The sequence below is a fragment of the Mustela erminea genome, chromosome 1, assembly GCF_009829155.1.
Source record: "Mustela erminea isolate mMusErm1 chromosome 1, mMusErm1.Pri, whole genome shotgun sequence".
Taxonomy (NCBI): Eukaryota; Metazoa; Chordata; class Mammalia; order Carnivora; family Mustelidae; genus Mustela; species Mustela erminea.
This window is the reverse complement of record NC_045614.1, coordinates 171349683-171374694: the sequence shown is the minus strand read 5'-3', so window position 1 is coordinate 171374694 and position 25012 is coordinate 171349683. Positions and strand designations below refer to the sequence as shown.

Here is a 25012-nt window from a genome sequence, read left to right as displayed (position 1 = left end):
GAGAATTTCAGACCAATATCCCTCATCAACATGGGTGCTAAAATCCTCACCAAAATACTAGCCAACAGGATCGAACAGTACATTAAAAGGAGTATGTACCACAACCAAGCGGGATTTATTCCTGGAATGCAAGGGTGGTTCAACATTTGCAAATCAATCAATGTGATACAATACAGTAATAAAAAAAAGGACAAGAACCATAAGATACTCTCAATAGATGCTGAAAAAGCATTTGACAAAGTATAGCATCCTTTCTTGATCAAAACTCTTCATGGTGTAGGGATAGAGGGTACATACTTCAATATCATCAAAGCCATCTATGAAAAGCTCACAGAAAATTTCATTCTCAATGGGGAAGAACTGAGAGTTTTCCCCTAAGGTCAGGAACAAAGCAGGGCTGTCCAAGGTCACCACTTCAACATAGTACTGTGAGTCCTAACCTCAGCAATCAGACAACAAAAAGAAATAAAAGGCATCTGAAATGGCAAAGAAGTCAAACTATCACTCTTTGCAGATGATATGATACTTTATGTGGAAAACCCGAAGACTCCACTCCAAAACTGCTAGAACTCATACAGGAATTCAGAAAAGTGTCAGGATATAAAATCAATGCACAGAAATCAGTTGCATTTCTATACACCAACAGCAAGACAGAAGAAAGAGAAATTAAGGAGTCAAACCCATTTACAACTGCACCCAACACTGTAAGATACCTAGGAATAAACCTAACCAAAGAGGCAAATAATCTGTACTCAGAAAACTATAGAGTACTCATGAAAGAAATTGAGGAAGACACAAAGATAGGAAAAAGTTCCATGCTCATGAATTGGAAGAACAAATATCATGAAAATGTCTATGCTACCTAAAGCAATCTACACATTTAATGCAATCCTTATCAAAATACCATCAATATTTTTCAAAGAAATGGAACCAATAATCCAAAGTTTTTATGGAACCAGAAAAGACCCTGCATAGCCAGAGGAATATTGAAAAAGAAAACCAAAGTTTGTGGCATCACAATTCCAGACTTCAAGCTGTATTACAAAGCTGTCATCATCAAGACAATATGGTACTGGCATAAAAACAGACACATAGATCAATGGAATAGAATAGAGAGCCCAGAAATGGACTCTCAACTCTAGGGTCAACCAATCTTTGACAAAGCAGGAAAGAATGTCCAATGAAAAAAAGACAGTCTCTTCAACAAATGGTGTTGGGAAAATTGGACAGCCACATGCAGAAAAATGAAATTGGACCATTTCTTTACACTGCACACAAAAGTTGACTCAAAATGGATGAAAGACCTCAATGTGAGACAGGAATCCAACAAAATCCTTGAGGAGAACAGAAGCAGCAACCTCTTTGACCTCAGCCACAGCAACTTCTTCCTAGAAAGATCACCAAAGGCAAAATGAACTATTGGGACTTCATCAAGATCAAAAGCTTTGGCACAGCAAAGGAAACAGTTAACAAAACCAAAAGACAACTGACAGAATGAGAGAAGATATTTGCAAACGACATATCAGATAAGGGCTAGTATCCAAAATTTATAAAGAACCTATCAAACTCAACACCTAAAGAACAAATAATCCAATCAAGAAATGGGCATAAGTCATGAACAGACATTTCTGCAAAGAAGACATCCAAATGGCCAACAGACACATGAAAAAGTGCTCCACATCACTCGGCATCAGGGAAATACAAATCAAAACCACAATGAGATACCACCTCACACCAGTCAGAGTGGCTAAAATTGACAAGTCAGGAAATGACAGATGCTGGCAAGGATACAGAGAAAGGGGAACACTCCTGCACTGTTGGTGGAAAGGCAAGCTGGTGCAGCCACTCTGGAAAACAGCATGGAGGTTCCTCAAAAATTTGAAGATAGAGCTACCCTATGACTCAGGAATTGCACTACTGGGTATTTACCCTAAAGATAAAATGTAGTGATCTGAAGGGGGGCACATGCACCTGAATGTTTATAGCAGCAATGTCCACAATAGTCAAACTATGGAAAGAACCTAGATGTCAATCAACAGATGAATGGATAAAGAAGATGTGGTGTATATGTACAATGGAATACTATGCAGCCATCAAAAAGAACTGAACTCTTGCCATTTGCAATGATGTGGATAGAATTAGAGGGTATTACATTGAGTGAAATAAGTAAATCAGAGAAAGACAATTGTCATATGATCTCTCTGATATGAGGAATTTGAGAGGCAAGGAGGGGGGTTGTGGGGGGAAGGCAGGGATAAATTAAATAAGTTGGGACTGGGGAGGGAGACAAACCATAAAAAAATTAATCTCAGGAAACAAACTGACGGCTGCTGGAGGGGAGGAGGATGAGTGGGATGGGGTGGCTAAGTATGGACATTGGGGAGGGTATGTGCTTTGGTGAGTGCTTTAAATTGTGTAAGACTGATGATTCATAGACATGTACCTCTGAAGCTAATAATACATTATATGTTAATTTTAAAAAAATAAATTTTTAAAATATGCATGAATGTAAAATAAATAAATAAAACCAATCCATTACAGAAAAAGAAACCTTTCCCCCATTATAAAAATTATTATTTAAGTGCTATACTAAGCTATCATCTCATCAATTTAGAAAATTTAATTACCTTTGGAAAACTATTGCCTTGAAATACTTGACATTATACTTAATATGAATAAAGGATATGACAATTGGCTTTCACTGGAAAGAAGAAAGAATTAAGAAGCTAACTCTCTCCAAGAGAGAACAGTAGAATAAATAAGGACACAAACATTTAACTTATGACCAAACTTCAACATCAATTTTATAGGTGCCCTTTAAAGGGGTCAATGATATGATAGGGTTCATGTGGGTTCAGGTATTCCTGCTGTGCTTAATTTCATCTTTGAAATAGTAGATTCATTCAACATGTACTGAGCATCTAAAAGCAACTACTAAGTGCCAGACACTTTTCTAGCTACCGGGAATAGAGCAGTTCACAAAATGAACAAGGTCTCTGACTTCATGGAGTCTTTAGTGTACTACAATTTAATGTAATTACAATAGAGCATTATGAATATATTGATATCCAAATATATAAAGCAGTCATCTTGTATGCACCCACAACTCAAACACAGAGTACCCAGCTGTGATCTTCATTTTGGTCACCAACACTTCTTTCCTAAGAATCAAGCCAAAATAACAAAAGCTGCCTCTTTAGCCACAGAGTCAGACTTGAACCAATTTCTGGACCTGTTTTGGCTTTTTCTCTTTGGTCTTATTTTGTATCTTACTATGTCTTCATTGTACCAATCCCCATTTCCCTACTCTGGAGAGCCATCCTCCTCCACTGAGAAAATGCCTCCAGCAGCAGGCCAGGGGCAGGAGCACACCAGCTGCTTCTGATAGGCTCAGTGTCCTCAAAACCTTGCTGTCCTTCCCCATTTCATCACATGACTTCTTTGACTTGTATTTTCTTAAAAGAATGGTATTTGTTGTGATGAGTACACTAGGTGTTATATGTAAGTGATGAATCACTAAATTCTACTCCTGGGAACAACATTACATTATATGTTAACTAACTGGAATTAAAATAAAAATTTGAAACAAAAGAAGGTAAAAAAGAATAATAATGATGCAAACAATAACCTGGAAATCAAAGTGTTATCTTGCTTCCCCTATAACCTCCATTCAAAACAATTATACAGAATTCTCTGTGGTCCAGCCGGGATCTTACTGCGACATGGACATCTATGGCCATCTTAGCTTCCTGGGAAAAGGCAATGTGAACCTGGATTTCTTTATTGGGCATGAAGTAATAGGAAAAGCAACATGTACCATGAAGTGGCCAACTCAGTATGGTATAGTTGAAGACTGTCACTTGATGGAAAGGTCTATGGAGCAAGTGTTCTTTAAATATGTAAAGCAGAATTTGAAAGTCATTGCTTTCTGCTGATTAAACCTCCACTAAATGCTCCCGAAAACAGAATACATTGTTAAAAAAACATTCAAGCCCTACAAAACTTCAGGCTTATACAAAGCCATGCCGGCTGCTCTTGCATAGGCAGCATCCTGAGCATCAAAACAAGTAAGAAAATCGATAGTGACTGATGTGGTGACCAGATAGTGAAGATGGTACCACTCCTGTCCTTCCTGGAGCTGAGGGACCTGTGATCTGCAGCTGTGGAGGGCACATTCCAATCACAGGGCAAGTTATAACATATTTCATTCAGCAACTGCCGAGAGGCTGAGAAGTAGGAATTCCTCTAGAGCAATCCCTGGAAACAGCTATGGAAGTAAAGAAGGGCTGTAATTATGTCTGCCCTGATTTAGGAAAAGAATCAGCAAGTATGACACAGGAGAGCCAAGTGGATTAAACAGTCTACTGGAATCAAGGCAATCTCAAAGAAAGAATTTTCCACTGACGTTGGTTATGATGGATCCTTGGGACCTGCATTCTTTTTCATCCAGGATTTGCTAATCCCGACTTCACACAACCTACCCAAAAAGTACTGGATGAAGCAATTCAGAATTATCTGATTGGTGTCAGGGTTCTCTCCACAATAATACTGATGTCCCTGAACTGGATGTGGAAGGACTTGGAGTGCACTTTCCTATTCTGAAGGGAAAAGGTGACCGACTAAAAGATAAATTTTAAAAAGTAGCCTCATGTACGATGCAGGGAATGCATTTAATGCCACTCAACCGTACACCTCAGAATAGTTAAAATGGCAAATTTGTGCAATGTTCATGTCTCCAGAACCAAAGAAATAAATTTAAGAGAAAATTTTCAGGCAACCTCATGACACTTGCCATTACCCATTTATGGGGATTTCAGTAATTATAGGACAAGGGATTTCAGTAATTAGGAACTGCTACCATCCTCATCCAAAGGTTTACGTTTTAAGTGCTTTTAGAAGTAAGAAGTTAGTGCATCAGATTAAGTCGAATTACTTTCATTCTTTTTCTTGCTAGAAGATTTCAAGCAAAGACAAGACTGCTAGACCAGTTTAAAAGAAAAAAACAAAGATGATGCTCCCAATACTCAGGTACTATTGCACCAGTTTCAGCCGCTGCTGGAGACTTCTTCTGGGTTCACAAGTCTAAGCAGGTCCCACCGACCCAACAGGTGCAAGACGGAAACAGGGAGCTCCCGCATGTGCACAGTGGTCTGCTTCTAAGGGAGATGTTATGACCTCTCTTACAATCTGTCTTGAGAGAAATGACTGGCAATGCTGAAGCTGAATCACATCTCCGCTAGCTGATTTGGGATTGGTTTTAATGGACCAGTTCCCTCTATTTTTTTTCTTTCTTTTCTTTTTTTTTTTAAGATTTTATTTATTTATTTGACAGACATCACAAGTAGGCAGAGAGGCAGGCAGAGAGAGAGAGAGGAGGAAGCAGGCTCCCTGCTCAGCAGAGAGCCCCATGTGGGCCTCGATCCCAGGACCCTGGGATCATGACCCAAGCCAAAGGCAGAGGCTTTAACCCACTGAGGCACCCAGGTGCCCCTTCTTTTCTTTTCTTTTCTTTTCTTTTTTTTTTTTTTTGTGGTTTTTGGTGTCTGACTTCTTTCACTTAACATGATTTTTTTCAGGGTTCATCCATATGTAGCATATATCAATACTTCATTCCTTCATACAACCTGTCTTAGTTCAGGCTGCTATAACAAAATAACATAGACTGGGTGGTTTACACAACAAACATTTAGTTCTCATGGTGCTGGAGGCTGGAAAGTCTGATATCAAGGTGCTAGCTGATTTGTTCCTTGGCTTGTAGCTGGCCCCCTTCTCACTGTATCCTGACATGGTGGAGAGAGGAAGCTCTAGTGTCTCTTCCTTTTCTTATAAGGGCATAATTCCATCATGGGGACTCATGACTTCATGACCTCATCTAAACTTAATTACTTCCCAAAGTCCCTACCTCCTCATATCAATATAGGACTTCTATATATGAATTTGGGCAGGAGACAAAATTCAGTCCATAACACAACACAATAATATTCCTTCATACAAACTTATTATATTTTATTTATTCATTCCTCAGCTGACTGGCACTTGGGTTGTTTCTGCTCTTTAGCTATTAAGAATAATAATGCTATGAACACTTGTGTATATATTTTGTGTGGACACAGGCTTTCAATTTTCTGGAGAATATACTTGGGATTGGAATCACTAGCTCATACAGTAATTGTTTTACCACCTGAGGACTTGTCAATCTAATTTCCCAAGTGGCTGCACCATTTTACAATCCTACCAGCAATATATGAGGGTTCCAATTTCTCCAAATCATCACTAATACTTTTATTGTCTGTCTTTTATTAAAACCATCCATCCTAGTGGGTATGAAGTGGTATCTCATTGTGTCTTTGATTTGCCTTTCCTTAATGACTAATAATGTTGAGCATCTTTTTGTGTGTTTATTGGTCATTTGTGTATCTATCTTCTTTGGAGAAATGTCTATTTGAATCTTTGCCCATTTTTAATTGGGTTATTTGTCTTTTGGTTATTGAGTGTAAGAGCTCTTTACATGTTCTGAATATAAATCCCTTATTAAATATATGATTTGTGAGTATCTTATCCCATTCTTTGGATTGTCTTTTTACTTTCTTGATAGCATCCTTAAAAGCACAAAAGGATTTTTTTTATTTTGACTATAAATTGTTTTATTTATTTTTTTAATTTATTTTCAACATAACAGTATTCATTATTTTTGCACCACACCCAGTGCTCCATGCAATCCGTGCCCTCTATAATACCCACCACCTGGTACCCCAATCTCCCACCCCCACCCCTTCAAAACCCTCAGATTGATTTTCAGAGTCCATAGTGTCTCATGGTTCACCTCCCCTTCCAATTTCCCCCAACTCCCTTCTCCTCTCTAACTCCCCATGTCCTCTGTGCTATTTGTTATGCTCCGCAAATAAGTGAAACCATATGATAACTGACTCTCTCTGCTTGACTTATTTCACTCAGCATAATCTCTATGTTTTCCTAACATGTAATGAATGGTTTCATAAAACTTTATAGCAGGTAGGAAAGTAATTCAGGAGAATATTACAAGAACAACTTGAGAAACTAAATGATAATTAACTAAAAGGAAAAATATTTTTCATGGGCAGGAAATTAATTACACATAGTTAAAATATAAGAATAAAGTCTCTAATAAGTTTTTACTTCTTTTCATATGTGCATATGCACATAAAACAGATTGCAAGAAGTTATTTTACAAACACAAGCCAGAGAAAAAAGTTTTTTTCATTGTTTGCCTCAAAACCTAAGTGTTATTAAAGGTAAAATAGAATTGATAACTCGGGTTAATGGACTGGTGTCCATAAATGATACACAGCTATATTTAAAAAGTTATTAGTCTAATATTCTAAACCATGGTTAATGATATTTTATTCATAAAAGTTGCTCTTGTAATAAAACTTTCTGGTTAATTTCTCCCCTCTCATTGGAATCTTTGGTAGTTAAAAAACAAAAAAAGTAAATTCAATACATGTCTGAAACTTTTCCAAGAGTTCATGCAGAGCCTAAAAAGTTAACAGTTTATAAATTATCCTTACCTCTAGAAAGAAAACAGACGCAAGAAAATCAGAACCTCTATAGTGGTCACTCCTGCTAAAATACTTCTTCAATGTCCTTTGAGCTATTCATCTCCTTTTTTTCTTTTTTGAGCTGTAACTGAAATATGACATTCTATTAGTTTCAGGTATACAGCATAATGGTTTATTATTTGTATATATTGTGAAATTATCACCACAATAAGTCTAGTTAACATCTATACCACACATAATTAAAACTTTTTTCTTGTGATGAGAATATTTAAGATCTACTCTTAGTGACTCTGAAATATACAATATAGTAATTATAGTCACTATGCTGACCATTATACCTCCATGACTTATTTATCTTATAACTGGAAGTTTGTACCTTTTGACCACCTTCACCCATTTCACCCAACCTCCACTCCCCATCACTAATCTGTTCTCTGTATTCTATGAGCTCTGTTCTGGGTGTTTTTTTAGATTCACATGTAAGTGAGATCATACAGTACTTGTTTTTCTCTGTCTAACCTATTTCATTTAGCATAATGTCCTCAGGGCCCATTCATATGTTGCAAATGGCAAGATTTCATTCTTTTTTAGGACTGAATGTTTCATTGTGTGTATAGATACCACATCTTCTTTATCCATTCATCTATAGATGGACACTTAGGTTGCTACTATGTCTTAGCTATTGTCAATAATGCTGCAATGAACATGGGGGTGCACATATATTTTTGAATCAGTGTTTTCATTTCTTTCAGATAAATACCAAAAAGTGGAAATGCCCGATCATATGGTATTCAATTTTTAATTTCTTGAGAAATCTCCATATTATTTTCCATGGTGATATTTCAATTTACATTCCCATCAATAATGCACAAGGATTGCCTTTTCTCTACATCCTCACCAACACTTTTCATTGCTTGTCATTTTTATAAAAGCCGTTCTAACAGGTGTGAGGTAATACCTCGTTGTGGTCTTACTTCACATTTCACTGACAATTAGTGATGTTGAGCACCTTTTCATGTATCAACTGGACATATGGACATATTTTTTTTTATTTCTTTTCAGCATAACAGTATTCATTTTTTTTGCACCACACCCAGTGCTCCATGCAATACGTGCCCTCCCCAATACCCACCACCTGGTTCCCCCAACCTCTCACCCCCACCCCTTCAAAACCCTCAGGTTGTTTTTCAGGGTCCATAGTCTCTCATGGTTCACCACCCCTTCCAATTTTCCCCAACTCCCTTCTCCTCTCCATCTCCCCATGTCCTCCATGTTATTTGTTATGCTCCACAAATAAGTGAAACCATATGATAATTGACTCTCTCTGCTTGACTTATTTCACTCAGCATAATCTCTTCCAATACCGTCCATGTTGCTACAAAAGTTGGACATTCATCCTTTCTGATAGAGGAATAATACTCCATAGTGTATATGGACCACATCTTCCTTATCCATTTGTCCATCGAAGGGCATCTTGGTTCTTTCCACAGTTTGGCGACCATGGCCACTGCTGCTATAAACATTGGGGTACGGATGGCCCTTCTTTTCGCTACATCTGTATCTTTGGGGTAAATACCCAGTAGTGCAATTTCAGGGTCATAGGGAAGCTCTATTTTTAATTTCTTAAGGAATATCCACACTGTTCTCCAAAGTGGCTGCACCAACTTGCATTCCCACCAACAGTGTAAGAGGGTTCCCCTTCCTCTACATCCTCTCCAACACATGTTGTTTCCTGTCTTGCTAATTTTGCCCATTCTAACTGGTGTAAGGTGGTATCTCAATGTGGTTTTAATTTGAATCTCCCTGATGGCTAGTGATGATGAACATTTTTTCATGTGTCTGATAGCCATTTGACATATGGACATCTTTGAAAAAAATGTCTATCCATATCCTCTGCCCATATTTTAATCACACTGGCTGTTTTTTGGTTTTTGCTATTAAATTCTTTATATATTTTGGATATTAACCCCTTATCATATATATGATTTGCATATATTTTCTCCCATTTGGTAGGTTGTCTTTTCATTTTGTTGATGGTTTTCTCTGCTCTCCAGAACCTCTCTGTTCTTTAGTGTAATATTAAACACCAAGATGGCACAAGTTATGGACAAATTTTTTATAATAATACTGTATCATCTATATGATATCATTTGTGTAATGCTACAGTATCATTTGTTTCACACCATTATTGCAAGAATATGAAATTTATCTTTCCTGAAAAAGATGCATTCAGATTTTGGTATACGTTAGTTCTCAATTTATTTCTATTTTTTTCTCAAGAAAAAGGCTGAAACATTAAACGAATCAAAATGTTAAGAACTTCATGTGAAGTCTTACATTAAACCTCAGCTCTAATAAACTAGAGCCACAACTCACACAATTTGTACACCCTCCATTCTCTAGCTGCTTCTGAAAAGAATGGAAATGCTTCTGAGTAACACCCTTTAGTGAGTGAGTTTTGATACTCTCATTGAGTCTCACCTTTCTACCCACTGTCCTGATTCCATCAAGTTCACCACAGTTTTGTGGCTGGCAGTCCATGCCAGAAATTTATAGGACAATAAAAATCCCTATAGTGACATGTCATCCTTCCATTTTAGAACAAAACCTCCTTCACCATCTTTAATGTATAGAGTTATGTTCATTTCACTTTGTTTATGGTTCTGGAAATAATAAGGAAATGATAGATGATATGGCAAATTGGTGATCTGTTTCTATCCACCCATCAAGCAGTCATTAATTATGTGTTGTATGTCCAACATATAAACCTAAAACCTAAAACATGATTATTGTCCTTGTGGAGATCGCAACATAGTTGGGAAGTCAAGATGCATACACAAAAACTTTTAGGTAGGAAGAAGCAGGCATCAGGAAGGATATGGTATGGTGTCTCCTTGCTTGATCTATTGCATAGTACACCCATGTTTTGGTTAACCTTGTTTGGTCCTGATATTAGCTACGTTGATTCCAGGTCCTTCCTGATCCTAATTTTCAGGTAACTGAGGAAAAATCTTTTGTCCCTATTACTTCCAGAGCACAATATTCCACTACTAGTTTCTCTGAAAATCTGAGAGGTCATTACTCTATCTATGCACGCTATGCTAGAATGGATCACAGTCCTGCCTTGTGACCTCAGCTTTATGTAGATTTAAAGATCTGGCTCTGATTTAAGATCCAAATAGGGGTCCGAGAGGGTTAAACTCAAGACCAACCTAGGAAAACTACCCATGATGTACTCAAATCACCTCTTACCCCTAATGATGACCTATAGTTCTTAGGTTAAGCTCTTGTACTATATCAGGATTCTCTAGAGAAACTCAACCAATAAGGGGGTTATTATAAGGAATTGACCTATGATTATGGAGGCTAAGAAATCTCAAAATCTGCCAGAGACCCAGGAAAGCCAATGGTATAAATTCCAATCCAAGGGCAGGAGAAGACCATGCCCCAGTTCAGCAAGCAGGCAGAATGATAAAAGGAGGATTTTCTCCTTCCTCAACCTCGGTATTCAGGCCCTCAGTGGATTGGATAATGATGTCCACCCACATTGGAGAGGGCAGTCTACCTTTCTGAGTACAACAATTTAAATACTAATCTTACCCAGAACACTCTCACAGACACAACCAGAACCAATGTTTAATTGGGCCACCCTATGTTGCAGTCAAAACTGACACAAAAAATTAACCATTGCACACATACACACAAAATTAACCATCATATGTACCCTGTTTTTCTTTCCTTCATAATGATTTCTCCCCAGTCTTTAATGCAAATTACCCTATAGGAGCTGAGCCCATGATCTTTCCTCCAAACACATTTATTTTGACTGATAGCTGAGATGTTTGAACTAGAATCCTCACTACAATATTTTTTTAGCTTAGGACCTGCCACAATCAGACTTCTCCTATCCATCCAACCTTTCTCTCCTTTGTTATCTGCAGTGGGTGATAGTGTCTCCCTCAAAAGATATGTCTAAGTCCTAACCCCTATCAATATGATCTTTTTACGGAAATAATATCTTTACAAAGGATCTTTGGGTAAAATTATTTTGGATTTAAGGTGAGCCCTAAATCCAATTATTGGTGTCCTTGTGGAGAAGGGAGAGGGAAATTTAAGCCATGGAGACACGGCGAAGAAGACATGTGAAGACAGAGGCAAAAACTGGAGTAGTGCATATATGAGCCAAAGAACACCAAGGATTGCTGACAGACACCAGAAGCTAAGAGATGAGCATTGAATGGTTTCTCCCTCAAGACCTTCAGAAAGAACCAACTCTGCCAAACTTGCTTTCAAACTTCTACCCTCCCTCCAAACTGTGAGAGAATATGTTTCTATTGTTTCAAGCCACCAAATTTATGGTAGTTTGTTACAGCAACCGTAGGGAATGAATATTCTAGCTAATAGTCTCCTCAAAGTTCCTGAAATATATTATTCTCTTTCCTACCTCCATACATCTGTTTAATTATTTTCCCATCCCAAAATGCCATTTCCTTCACCTTTTCATTTATCCTTCCTAGCCTTCAGAGCCTTTCTCAATCCTACCTAGTCCAAGCAACCTTCTCCATCTGTTCTTACCCACTTATATTCTTAACTGTCTGTATTGATATATATTATATTCTGTCTTTCCCTACAAGTTAAGTTTCTGTGACTTGTTTTCCTAAAGAAAGCAAAACTTCCATGAGTACAGATTCCTATGCTGCACCCATATAACCTTAAACTAGCAAGCAATTGACAAAGATATATTCAATTACTCTGTATTAGTGTATAACCCAAGAGAATGGGGTTCACAGCTACAGCACCACTAATATTAAAAGCAAAATCTCAGTGATCTTACTATAGACTCACTCCCAGGCTGAATCTGTTGTACCCAATTCAAAGAGCATGATTGAGATTTCAGGTCATTCCCCTGAAGCACTACTCAAGTCTAAACTTCCACTCCAAAAGCTGTTACTGTCACCCTATCTTGTTTTGTGAAATAAAAAGGGGAACTATGGAGGTTCCCACAGCAAGACTTTATAATTCCTATAGCATCACAGTAATTACTGATACTGAAGATTATTGGTGCATTTAAGTTGCAGAAGGCAGAGGCTGTTGAAGCTTTGTATCAAAGAAGTAGAAAATAAAATTAATGAACCTGACCTCAAGAAAAGCTTTAAATCCTCCTTCATGATCAAAGCATGAATGAAATACTTTCTTTGAGTAGAATGGTCTTGAATGGATATTTTCAAATTATCATTATATTTCTTCCTTCTTTGGTCCCAAACCATTTAGACAAATTTATCGTCTCTATAACTTCTCACCTTTGTATTTTCAGGACTCCCAAGTAGGAACCCATGACATTCCCTATAAAACACAGGGAACCTGAGGTCTTCAAGTGTGAAGCTAACCTTGCTCCAGGAAAGGACTTAGAGAGGAGTTATGGACCAGTTGTCAGAGATGCCATTAGGACAAGATGCACAACAGATGTTTCTCCCTCTGGCCTATTCTGTTAATACAGTATGAGCTGTAATGTGACTAAGTGGGTGGGATTGGGAGGACACCATAGAGGACATATTATTGAGACATAAAATCTTCATGGAAGTTTCCCTCTCTGAGTCAGCCTTAGGCCACAACATTGCCTGCCTTCTGTGGTATAATGGGATCCATGTGGTCCATAAAATCTTCCAAGATCTACAAACCAAGCAGTCATTGCCTCTCCCAAATTATCCAAAAATCCAAAGGGGTGTTCCTGGGTGATACAACTCTTCAACTTACCACCAAAACTAGCTAAGCAAAGATTTCGCATCCACACTCCACAAGTCCCACAGAGAAGTCTTCACAATCCATCTGCCCCTCCCACTAACCCAGGTGTCAGTGTTTCTGCGAAGTGCAAGTGCTTCTTCTCTATTTTATGCTTGGTCAGAATAAGTTCCCAGGAAAACTGAGTCTCAAAATAGTTGAGTCTCAGCTCTCGTGTTTTCTCTTTCTCTATCTCTCCCTCCATCTTTTCCCTCTCCCTTCCTCTTCCTCTCCCCTTCATGCTTCCCCTCTCACTCTCTCTCTCTCTCTCTCTTTCTCTCTCTCTCTCTCTCACACAGACACACACACTTGAAGGGCCAGGTTTGGCTCATTATTTCCTTTTCCATAATTCACATTCCTTCAACAGGTTATCAAGCATCAAAAATGTCTTTTCCAAGACACTGGGGGAAAAAAGCACTGGCCTCTTTACGTACAGATATGTATAACACACAGAGCCCTCTTGCTGAGTGTGTGGGTACACTACACACATGCACAGAGCTGCAAGGATGGCTGACTAGCACAAATCCCACCAACCATCATCTTGCTGGGTCTTCCAGGTCTTCATAGAAAATTCTATCTCAAAGACCACCAGCCTTTTCCTGAAATCTGGCCTCTACTGTTAACACTCGGGTGTCTGCAAATAATTTTTGTACATTCCAGAATAGTGGTTCTCAACCTGACTGCACATTAAAATCACCTGGAAAATTTTCTCAAAAAGGTCATGCCTGCCTACCCTAAAGATTCTGGTTTAATTAGCCAGGGACATACTTTCAGATCAGGGGATTAAATGTTCCCAGGTAGCTATGATGAATGACCCAGGTCAAGAGGACCTGAGTAGAAGGGAGCAGGTCAGTTTCAGTCTCATTTTACAAATGGCCCACAGCCTTTATGTAAATTCATAATTGCAAATAGATTTGAGAGGCAAGTGAGATGCTAACTACTCTCACCATAAGTATCTTAACCCTGCTTCTGCCCACCCATTACAACTACTTACTTCTCAATTATGGTCAAAAACAAATATAAAAAATATTTTTGTAAACAACATTGTGTCTCCTTTCATTTACTGTCTCAGCAGGAAGATGTTAACCGTTAGCTTTGTAACAGGTAGTCAAGAGAAAAAAATATACCATTAAGGGACATCAGAATGTGTTCCTCATATAATCACATCTGTTATTCACTCATTGTTATTCAAATTCATATTCAAAGCAGGAGAAAGAGTCATAGCTTTCCTATTTTGTGCAACTGTACGCTATTTTAATTAGCAGCAAGCACAGTTAATTATCTGAAAGGTCTTCTATTATTAGAAGCAAATAGTTTCTCCTAAAAATGCTAATAAATAACACCATTACATGACATATGGTCATAAGCCTGCTCCAAGTGAGGACAAGTCCAGTTTATCAGATTTTCCTCTGTCTCATAAAGTTCTCCACTCTTTCAGAGCCTGAAATTTAATTGCAAAGAGAAACTATAAACGATGCTGAAGAGTACATGAGGAAGAATTAGCCATCATCTTTATTTATGAGTATTCTAAACAAAGAAGCTAGTAAATATGGATACAGTGAATGTCTCCCAGGCCACACCAACTGGAGGGTAAAAATACGGTCACCATATGTCATAAACAGGATTTGTTGGCTTTGTTCTCCAACAACTCTGCCAAAACTCTGATCCCCTCAGATAAATCTCAAAGAATGCTGGGAGCCTTCAGTGGGTACAAGAACTCTGGTTTGTATTTGCCATGAATAGCTGCCTTTTCCTCTGGCCTGCCCAAGCTCACAAATGTGACAGTGCCTATCTTGGAGGACCACAGGGTTGTGAGCTACACTACCACAACCTGCTAAAGATGTAGCACCTGTTCTAAGACTGCCACGGCCACACTGTGGAGGTACAGCCTTTACACCTCAAATGGATGCTCTCATACAGGCAATCACCTTCCCCTGGGACTTAAGCATGACCCCATGGAGTCTGAGCCAGGGAACAATATTGTTGAAAGGCATTTGCTTTATTTAAAATCATCCCTCTTACCCTTCCCCTCTGCTTTGGTCCATTCTCCTAGAATCAAGCATGTGTCTTCATTTTCTCTTACCATATTTTTTTTAAGTTTTTTTTTAAAGGATTTTATTTATTTGACAGACAGAGAGACAGCGAGAGGGAATACAAGAAGGGAGAGTGGAAGAGGGAGAAGCAGGCCTCCCACTGAGCAGGGAGCCCAACTCTGGGCTTGATCCCAGGACCCTGGAATCATGACCTAAGCCAAAGTCAGACACTTAATGATTGAGCCATCCAGGCACGCCTCTTACCACATTTTTTAGTGAAGATTCTCCAGTTTACCAATTCACTCCTCCTTACTCATAGTCCTCCATATGTATTCATTCACTCATTCATTCATTCATTCATTCACAGCCTATGTTAGACATCATTGAGGATTCAACAATGACCTGGACAGATACAGTCCTCTCCTCACAGACTGAGTGCTACAAGCAAGTTGTATGATAGGGAAGCCCAAGGTGCTGTACACACACACAGGACAGGCACTTATTTGTGTCATCAAGGAAAGGTGCTCAGAGGAAAGAAATGACCTCAAAACACAAACTTAACAAAAGAGTAGGACCCAGGCAGCCAGGGCAGAGCAGGAACAAGAGGACAAAGAGAGGGTTGGATGACGAAAAGAGGAAGGGGCAAATCCAGGCATAAAGAATGTCATATACAAAGCCCCAGAGGTTAGGTAGAACATATCAAATTCCAAAAATAATCCCAGAAGACTCATTTCCACCAAAATTTTAACTTTCTTCTCCAACAACTTGTAACCACAAGGACTTGATCTCCTTCTTCTTTGAGAAGGTTTTAAATAAGGACAGGGTCTTAAGTCAGATGAAAACAGATTAATGGCAGAATACCTATTAAATTTAAATTTCAGATAAACAACAATAATTTTTGGTGTAAATATGCCTCAAATATCACATGGGATATACTTATACTAAAAAGTATTTGCTGTTTATCTGGAATTCAAATGTAACCACATATACTGTATTTTTATATGCTAAGTCTGGCAACTGTAAATCATGAAAATGACCACATCCACTGGAAAATCAATTGGAAAAAGAAGAGATAAGATTACAAAAGCAGACATCAATGGTAAAAACATAAAAAATTTAACTCACAGAAAAAAGACTACAACAAGCCAAGCAAATTTCCTTGTCTGAGTTCTAAATAACTAAAACCCATGAGAAGGTTCTACCATAGCAATTAGAGGGTTTACTGCCAGAAGCACTTTATAAAGAGCAGGACTGCAGACAAAGTATCCCTAAAACTGAGACCCCAGCTCCCTAGTAACCACCAGCTCAGGTAATGAACTTGATACCAACAGGAGACCTGAAGTCATTGAAAAACAGGGCCAGCCATCCCTAGATTCCTGGTCTCACAGAGCCAAGTGCTGACTGCATCAGGGTTCTTGAGAGCTCTGATGGTGGAAACACATCTAAGTGCCTGTGTGTTTATCTTCATATGTCTCACTATAATGTAGCCCACTGCCCACATTTCAGGTCCAGTCTCAATATATAGGCCTTACCTCTGTCTCAGCAGGAAATGGATGAAAATCAACATGTCCTCGGGGAGATAACAAGTTTATACCTGCAGAAAACAAACAAACAAAACAAATGCGGAATAGGGAGGGGAGAGGTTTTCTGCTTTCTTAGTCCTGATCTAAAGAACAGTAGTGTTTGATGAAGAAATTAAATAGAAAGGAGGGGAGTTATAAATAAAATTTAATGGAAAAATTTCTGGGTCTTTAATGCCTCTGTTAGACTGGTTTAGGTCTCTGTGTGTGTCTGTGAGAAAGAGAGAAAGAGACAGAGTTCAAGAGATTAATATGATGGACACAAAGAAAGATTAAAAACAAAATATTCTTATTCTGTTGCAATATCCATAAAATTGTTGACCTTAAGTGGAAATGTACTATATTTGAGGACAGAGAACAAAACCAATAAATTTCATAAAACTGTAGTGAATGCCAGATATTGAAAGTCTTACCAAAGCAGACATCTGCTTCCATCTCTAAGAGACAAAAGAGATATACTCTCTAAAAACAGTATACATATACATATACATGTATAGATATGCGTATGCATATCTAAAAAGACACAAAAACAAGAAGTTACAAAGTACAAATGCACAGCCCCTCTTTTCAAATCAAGATGCACCTTCCTGGTCTGTAATTCATTTATTCCTCATTCCCAGTCTTCTGCCCCAGACGCTTTAAATTCCACAAGGACCTGAAGGTCTCAGTTTGCACATTCAGTCCTAATATGAAATTATGGTTTGGAATCCAGCTTTGAATGGTTCAAATGCCTGCAAGCCCCACTTCTCATTCCTTACCCCCTTCAATCCATCCTCTCCCCAAGAAACCTAAGTACACTCATCCCCAGGCTTCAGAGAGACAGCCTCTTCTTTCCAAAAGTAAACAGAGCCGTTGGGTGAGTCATGCAAGCTGATCTTCCCATCCAGTTCTTAGTATCACATTAAAATGAAAAACAGGGTTTGCTCGTAAGTTTCATATTCATAAACTTGAATATATATTGTAATGTTTTACATTTAAAAGGTTGGATTCTTTCTGGAGATAGACACAAAATATATTAAGAAAAAAGAAAGTTAAGCTTTGCTTGTATGAAATAATGTAAAATAGAGGTGGGCCATGTTAAAAATTATCTCAGATGGACATTCTAATGAACCAAAATTGCTATGTTTTCAAATAAAATCATCTAAAGCAATGTGAACATTGACTTAAGATAGGTAGTTATTCCCCATCCTTTTCTTTTTTTAAGAAATAGTTTTCTTATTTCAAAAATATTAATGGAAGTTTGGGAAACCAAAAGCACAAAGAAGAATATTTAAATTACCCATAATCCTACCCCTTAGCAGTAACCACCATTAAATAATATGTTGGTATTTAGCCTCCTAGTCTTTTGTTTTGTATTTACATGATGTTCCTATAAAATGAGATCATCCTGTGTTTGTTGTTTAATAACAACTTTACCAATAAACATATATACAGGCAATATGTTCACATCATTGAAGATACTTCTAAAACACATAGATAATTTTTAAGCATTGTAAATATTTCATTGCTTAAGTAGCAATGCATTAAATTTGATAAATGGAAACACTTGTTATTTTGTGATGTGTCTTAATTTAGAAAGTTTGAGAGTTTAGCTGCTTCCCTCCCACTTTAGTTCTCTCTTGCTTGCTCATGTTCTCTCTCACTCTTCCCCTCGCCTATCAGCAGTAATAAGTGTAACATCCCCTTAACTAAACTTTTTGCACATCTAGTTATTTCCTTGACATAAATTCTTAGAAATGTAATTCCTGGATCAAAGGGAATTTACTCTGATTTCTGAACAAATGTTTGTTTTTCTCCTGTTATGTCCCAGGATTAAGCAAGAGCCCCACATGGGTCTTTTCAATGATGCATGCAGTTTACAAGCATGGCTCTCATTGTGTGATTCACTTACAATTTCTAATTCCAACCTCCCAAGTGAAAGATGTTCAGCACATGTATATTTAATTATTTTTTAAAGATCAGAATCATTGAAACTCTCTTACGCCGAAAGCTCCAGCCATTTCTAGTTCATTAAACTATATCATAAATTAAATCAATTCATAGGAGGAACTTTACATCATAAAGTTAAGGAGCTAATTCTGTCCCTAAGTAATATGGAAAACTATGTTATTCTTAACTCTAAAGTCAATGAACTGCAGGCACATACAACAACATGGAGAATCTTATAGGCTTTATGTTGATCAGAAGCTAAACCAAAAAGAGTACATATTTATGATTCCATTTTTGCAAAGTTCAAGAATAAGTGCAACTAACAGGGATAGAAGTCAAAATAATGTTTACTTCTCAGGGTCAAGGAAAATGATATTGACTGGGAAGCCGCCCAAGGAGAGCCATCTTGAGTGTTGGAGATATTTTATCTACTGGTCTGGATGATGGTTACATAGGTATACATAAAAAAAAAAAAAAATCTACTAAAATTTACATGCAGGGCCTGGTGGCTCAGTCAGTTAAGAGTCTGACTCTTGATTTCAACTCAGGTCATGATCTCAAAGTTGTGAGATCAGCCCTGCATCAGGTTCCATGCTAGATGTGGAGTCTGTTTGAGATTCTCTCTCTCTCTCTCTCTGTCTCCCTTTGCCCCTCCCCCCACACAAGCTCATGCTCTCTCTCAAATAAATCTTCAACAGAAGAAAAAATTCAATTAAAAAGCTATTATTTACATATAGAAATTGAACAATACACTTAAAGTTTGTGGACTTTCAATTTACATACGTTATTCTTATATATTATAGCTTATTTTTTTTTAACTCAAAAAAAATCTAAGTTCAATATCAAAGACTTACATACTACAGATTATGTTTCCTAGGGCTGATATGATAAAATACCACAAATGAGTGCCTTAAAACATCAGAAATTTATTATGTCACAGTTCTGGGTTCTACAAGTTTGAAACCAAGGTATCAGCAGGGCCATGTCCCTATAAAATCTGTAGGGTAATCCTTTCCTTGCCTAGCCCTAGCCTCTGGCAGTTTGCCAGCAATCTTTGACATTCCCTGGCTTATAGATGCATCTCTCCAATCCTCTATCTTCACATGGCCATGTGCTTATAAGAACACCAGTCATGTTGAATTATGGGCCCACCCTATTTCCATATGACCTCATCTAATTATATCTGCAGGCACCCTGTTTTCAAACAAGGTCACGTTCTCAGATACTGGGGGGCTAGGACTTCAACATATATTTTGGGAGGATGCAATTCAACCCATTAAATTTCACAGTATTGTTTTTAAGATTTTATTTATTTATTTGAGAGAGAGAGAGAGAATGAGAGAGAGAGAGAGAGAGAGGGAACATGAGAAGGGGGAGGGTCAGAGGGAGAAGCAGACTCCCTGCCAAGCAGGGAGCCTGATGCAGGACTCAATCCCAGGACTCCAGGATCATGACCTGAGGCGAAGGCAGTCACTTAACCAACTGAACCACCCAGGCACCCCACAATATTCTTTTTAAATTGTCTTTCAAAAGCTTGAATTCTGCACCAGGAACCAAAATGAAGAAAATGTTATCTGGAAGAGTTTCTATGAGAGTTGGCAGTGAACAGACTGCCTTTGCAAGGAGATTCCTCGGGAAAGCCTCAGTTAGAACTACAGGTTTGTTTTTAGTTTCCAGAGTATATATCAGAGGGAGGAAATATAATTACTTGTAAATAATTACTCAAAGGGAATTCAAGGATGTCAAGAGAGAGATAAGAATGAGTGCCAACGCAGTGTGGTACTTCTGACATTTCAAGATGTGTTATGCTCATTGTTTTCCTGCATCAGCCAGCTGGCTGCCTCAAAGGAAGTTTTGGTGGGACAGAAAACAGAACCAAACAAAGCAAAATCCAGAAATGAGCCTCTCTGGATTTTGCATTCTAGACTGAGGAGATTAGATGGGCAGACATAACACTTGGACAGCAATTTGAAAGCGAATCTCACCCCTGCCCCTTAGATGTGAGAAGGATTCTTTCAACTTTGGGATATAAGAAAAAGAGAAAGGGGGCCTACTTTCTGATTCCTAAGAGACCCAATGGGATTGGGAGTGTGGTGGTCAGAAGCCAGAGAAGGAATACTACAGCAGAAGAGACCATGGACAGCCTCACAGATTTCTCTGCCCAAGGTAAGTTATAGCATCAGCTGAGAGAGTTTCAGGGTCCTGGGGCCATGTAGAAAGTCAAGGGTCCTCTCTCTAGAGACCTATGAAAGCCAAGGACTCCATGGGCCCCTTACCCAACACAGAGGGGAAAAAAAGTGATTCATTAAATTAATAATGAGATCCAACATAGTTTATCCCCATTTATAAGACATTTAATATAAATAAATGCACAAGTCAGAAAAACATATCCCTTGTCAGATCATACACAGCAATTTTTGGTTCTCATATCACAGTCACCTAAAAAATCCAGCAAAAGGAGAAAATATTAAATGGTTCTAAATGCTCCAAGAGGGACAGGAACTAAAACTGGGTTTAAGCTGAAACCTGGAACCAATGATTTTGCCTTTTTTTTTTTTTTTTAAAATTTTATTTTATTTTATTTTATTTTATTTTATTTTATTTTATTTATTTTTATTTCCAGCATAACAGTATTCATTATTTTTGCACCACACCCCGTGCTCCATGCAATCCGTGCCCTCTATAATACCCACCACCTGGTACCCCAACCTCCCACCCCCCGTCCCTTCAAAACCCTCAGATTGTTTTTCAGAGTCCATAGTCTCTCATGGTTCACCTCCCCTTCCAATTTCCCCCAACTCCCTTCTCCACTCTAAGTCCCCATGTCCTCCATGCTATTTGTTATGCTCCACAAATAAGTGAAACCATATGATAGTTGACTCTCTCTGCTTGACTTATTTCACTCAGCATAATCTCTTCCAGTCCCGTCCATGTTGCTACAAAAGTTGGGTATTCATCCTTTCTGATGGAGGCATAATACTCTATCCCCAGGGGTACAGGTCTGTGAATCACCAGGTTTACACACTTCACAGCACTCACCAAAGCACATACCCTCCCCAATGTCCATAATCCCACCCCCTTCTCCCAAACCCCCTCCCCCCAGCAACCCTCAGTTTGTTTTGTGAGATTAAAAGTCACTTATGGTTTTTTAAAAATACTTTCTTTAAGTACTTTTTAAAAATACTGTTCAGTTCACATCTAAAGAGGAAGGGAAAAAAAGTATTTGATACACTGTCCAAGATATAAGAGCACAAAGGAAACTCAGATCAACAATGACTGGTGAAGTCTTGTCCACAAAAATCAATATGGAAGAAGAAAGCAACAGATGGGAAGCAAGAAGAAATGCTGTGAGAAGCATTTCAATGACTAGCAAGGCATGTCTTGCTACTTCTCTTAAATCCATCTGCCAACATTAACCATGCATGATACCTCAGCTGTAAAAAATAAATTCCACTAACAGAAAGACTTTAGAAGAACACTGGTTGAAAGCAGACATGTTGGGGTGCCTGGGTGGCTCAGTGGGTTAAGCCTCTGCCTTCGGCTCTGGTCATGATCTCAGGGTCCTGGGATCGAGTCCCATGTTGGGCTATCTGCTCAGCGGGGAGCCTGCTTCCCCCCTCTCTTTCTGCCTGCCTCTCTGCCTATTTGTGGTCTCCTCTCTGTCAAATAAATAAATAAAGTCTTAAAAAAAAAAAAGAAACCAGACATGTTTATACATGCCTATATAAACACACCAAACTGGTCTGTAGCACACCAAACTGGTCTGTATCCATTCGGTTTGCTCATTATTAAGTAGTTCTACCTTCTCGTTATAACACCACTGAATAGTTCTGTCTTCCACCTGACCTCATAGATGACCATGATTCCTGAGCCAAAATTTGGAAAATCTGATCTGACAGAGAAGTTTTTTTTCTGATTAATTACTTGTATGTATATATATATAAAACATTATAATTTATAGGAATAATACATGTATTCCTATAAATAAAGAACAATTATGTCAGATTTAGTTAGAAATTTAATTAATGGTTTTTTGAAAAGAATAAGATTACATTAAATTGAGTCTCAGTTAGGAACCCCAGGACATATGGTCATCATACGAGGATATCTGAGCTTTGTAGAGGAGGGAGCAGCCATAGCCATCATCTGGAAACTGTCCCTTGCTTCTGGCAGCACAGAAGTTTGTCTCAGGAAAATTGATCACCATGTGAACACAGGGTCCAGCTCAGCAGCCTGTGCCAAGGAAGACCTGACTATATCATCTGGTGATGATAATGAGAAAAGAAGGATTCCACAGGCTGAAGCAGAGCATTTACTGGGACCCAGTTCCCTTCGACTGCATTTGGATAACCCCAGATCTGCTGTCAGCAGCTCACTACGTGCGCCTTTCCACCCCTAAGTACAGTCGTGCTGTTCCGTGGAAGTCTGAGGTTTCTTTCCAACAGACCTAATCACGAGACGGCCTTTTCTGCATGTTCGCCAGTTCTGTTAGTTACATCTTGTGCCTTGCTTCTCAAATTAATTCATCACCAAATGAACATTTTGGCCAGAGCAAAAGAGTAAATATTTCCATTTCTAAAATAGTAGAAATCATCACAGAAAATAAACATTATTTCCATTCATTGATTACTCTCCACCATCTGCCAATCCATTTGACTTTTTTTTTCTGTTATTTAAATTCACTTACCAACATATAGTATTTGACTTTTCAAATAAATAAGCTGATTTCTATTTTCAACATTTTGAGGAACCTCCATGCTGTTTTCCAGAGTGGCTGCACCAGCTTGCATTCCCACCAACAGTGTAGGAGGGTTCCCCTTTCTCCGCATCCTCGCCAGCATCTGTCATTTCCTGACTTGTTGATTTTAGCCATTCTGACTGGTGTGAGGTGATGTCTCATTGTGGTTTTGATTTGTATTTCCCTGATGCCAAGTGATATGGAGCACTTTTTCATGTGTCTGTTGGCCATCTGGATGTCTTCTTTGCAGAATTGTCTGTTCATGTCCTCTGCCCATGACCCAGCAATTGCACTACTGGATATTTACCCTAAAGATACAAACGTAGTGATCCAAAGGAGCACGTGCACCCGAATGTTTATAGCAGCAATGTCCACAATAGCCAAACTATGGAAAGAACCTAGATGTCCATCAACAGATGAATGGATCAAGAAGATGTGGTATATATACACAATGGAATACTATGCAGCCATCAAAAGAAATGAAATCTTGCCATTTGCGAAAACATGGATGGAACTAGAGCATATCATGCTTAGCGAAATAAGTCAAGCAGAGAAAGACAACTATCATATGATCTCCCTGATATGAGGAAGTGGTGATGCAACATGGGGGCTTAAGTGGGTAGAAGAAGAATCAATGAAACAAGATGGAATTGGGAGGGAGACAAACCATAAGTGACTCTTAATCTCACAAAACAAACTGAGGGTTGCTGGGGGGAGGGGGGTTGGGAGAAGGGGGTGGGATTATGGACATTGGGGAGGGTGTGTGCTTTGGTGAGTGCTGTGAAGTGTGTAAACCTGGTGATTCACAGACCTGTACCCCTGGGGATAAAAATATATGTTTATAAAAAATAAAAAATTAAAAAAAAATAAGCTGATTTCTTGGTTGAAGATAAAAGTATAACACTTCTTAAATCGTGAAAAAAATAATTGAAATTTATCATTCTGGTGCTATCCAGGAGACCTGACAACGTCTGATAAAATATAGATGTGTAGATGTATGGATGAGGAACTTGAGTCACAAAGAGCTTAAGGCAGCAGATCTCAAACTTGAATGTACATCAGAATCATGTTAACATCAGGACCTGTTGACAAATGAAACTCGACTCTAGCATTAAAGATTATTTCAGAGGGTCTGGATGGGAGGGCCAGGAATCTGCTTGCAGGCGGTTATAACCTACATATCTAACAGCCACTCCATGTGATTCCAATCTATCTAGAATGCACTAGGAAAATATATGGAAATGATCCCCAGGGTCACACAGAAATGGCAGAGTCTCAGCTTGGACTTTGAGGACCATGCTGAGAGGCAAGGAAGGTGTCATGACCCTTGGGCCTGACTCTCCCTCCTCTGCCCTGTTTTTCACTATCAAACTGCCCTCACATTTGCAATGATGCCATCTGGGTTAATGATTATAT

At 38.5% G+C, this 25012-nt stretch overlaps 1 pseudogene; it reads left to right on the top strand.

Moving 5' to 3' along the window:
* Nucleotides 1-3722: 3722 nt before the first annotated feature.
* LOC116591540 lies at nucleotides 3723-4602 on the top strand (annotated as a pseudogene).
* The last annotated feature ends 20410 nt before the right edge of the window (nucleotides 4603-25012 follow it).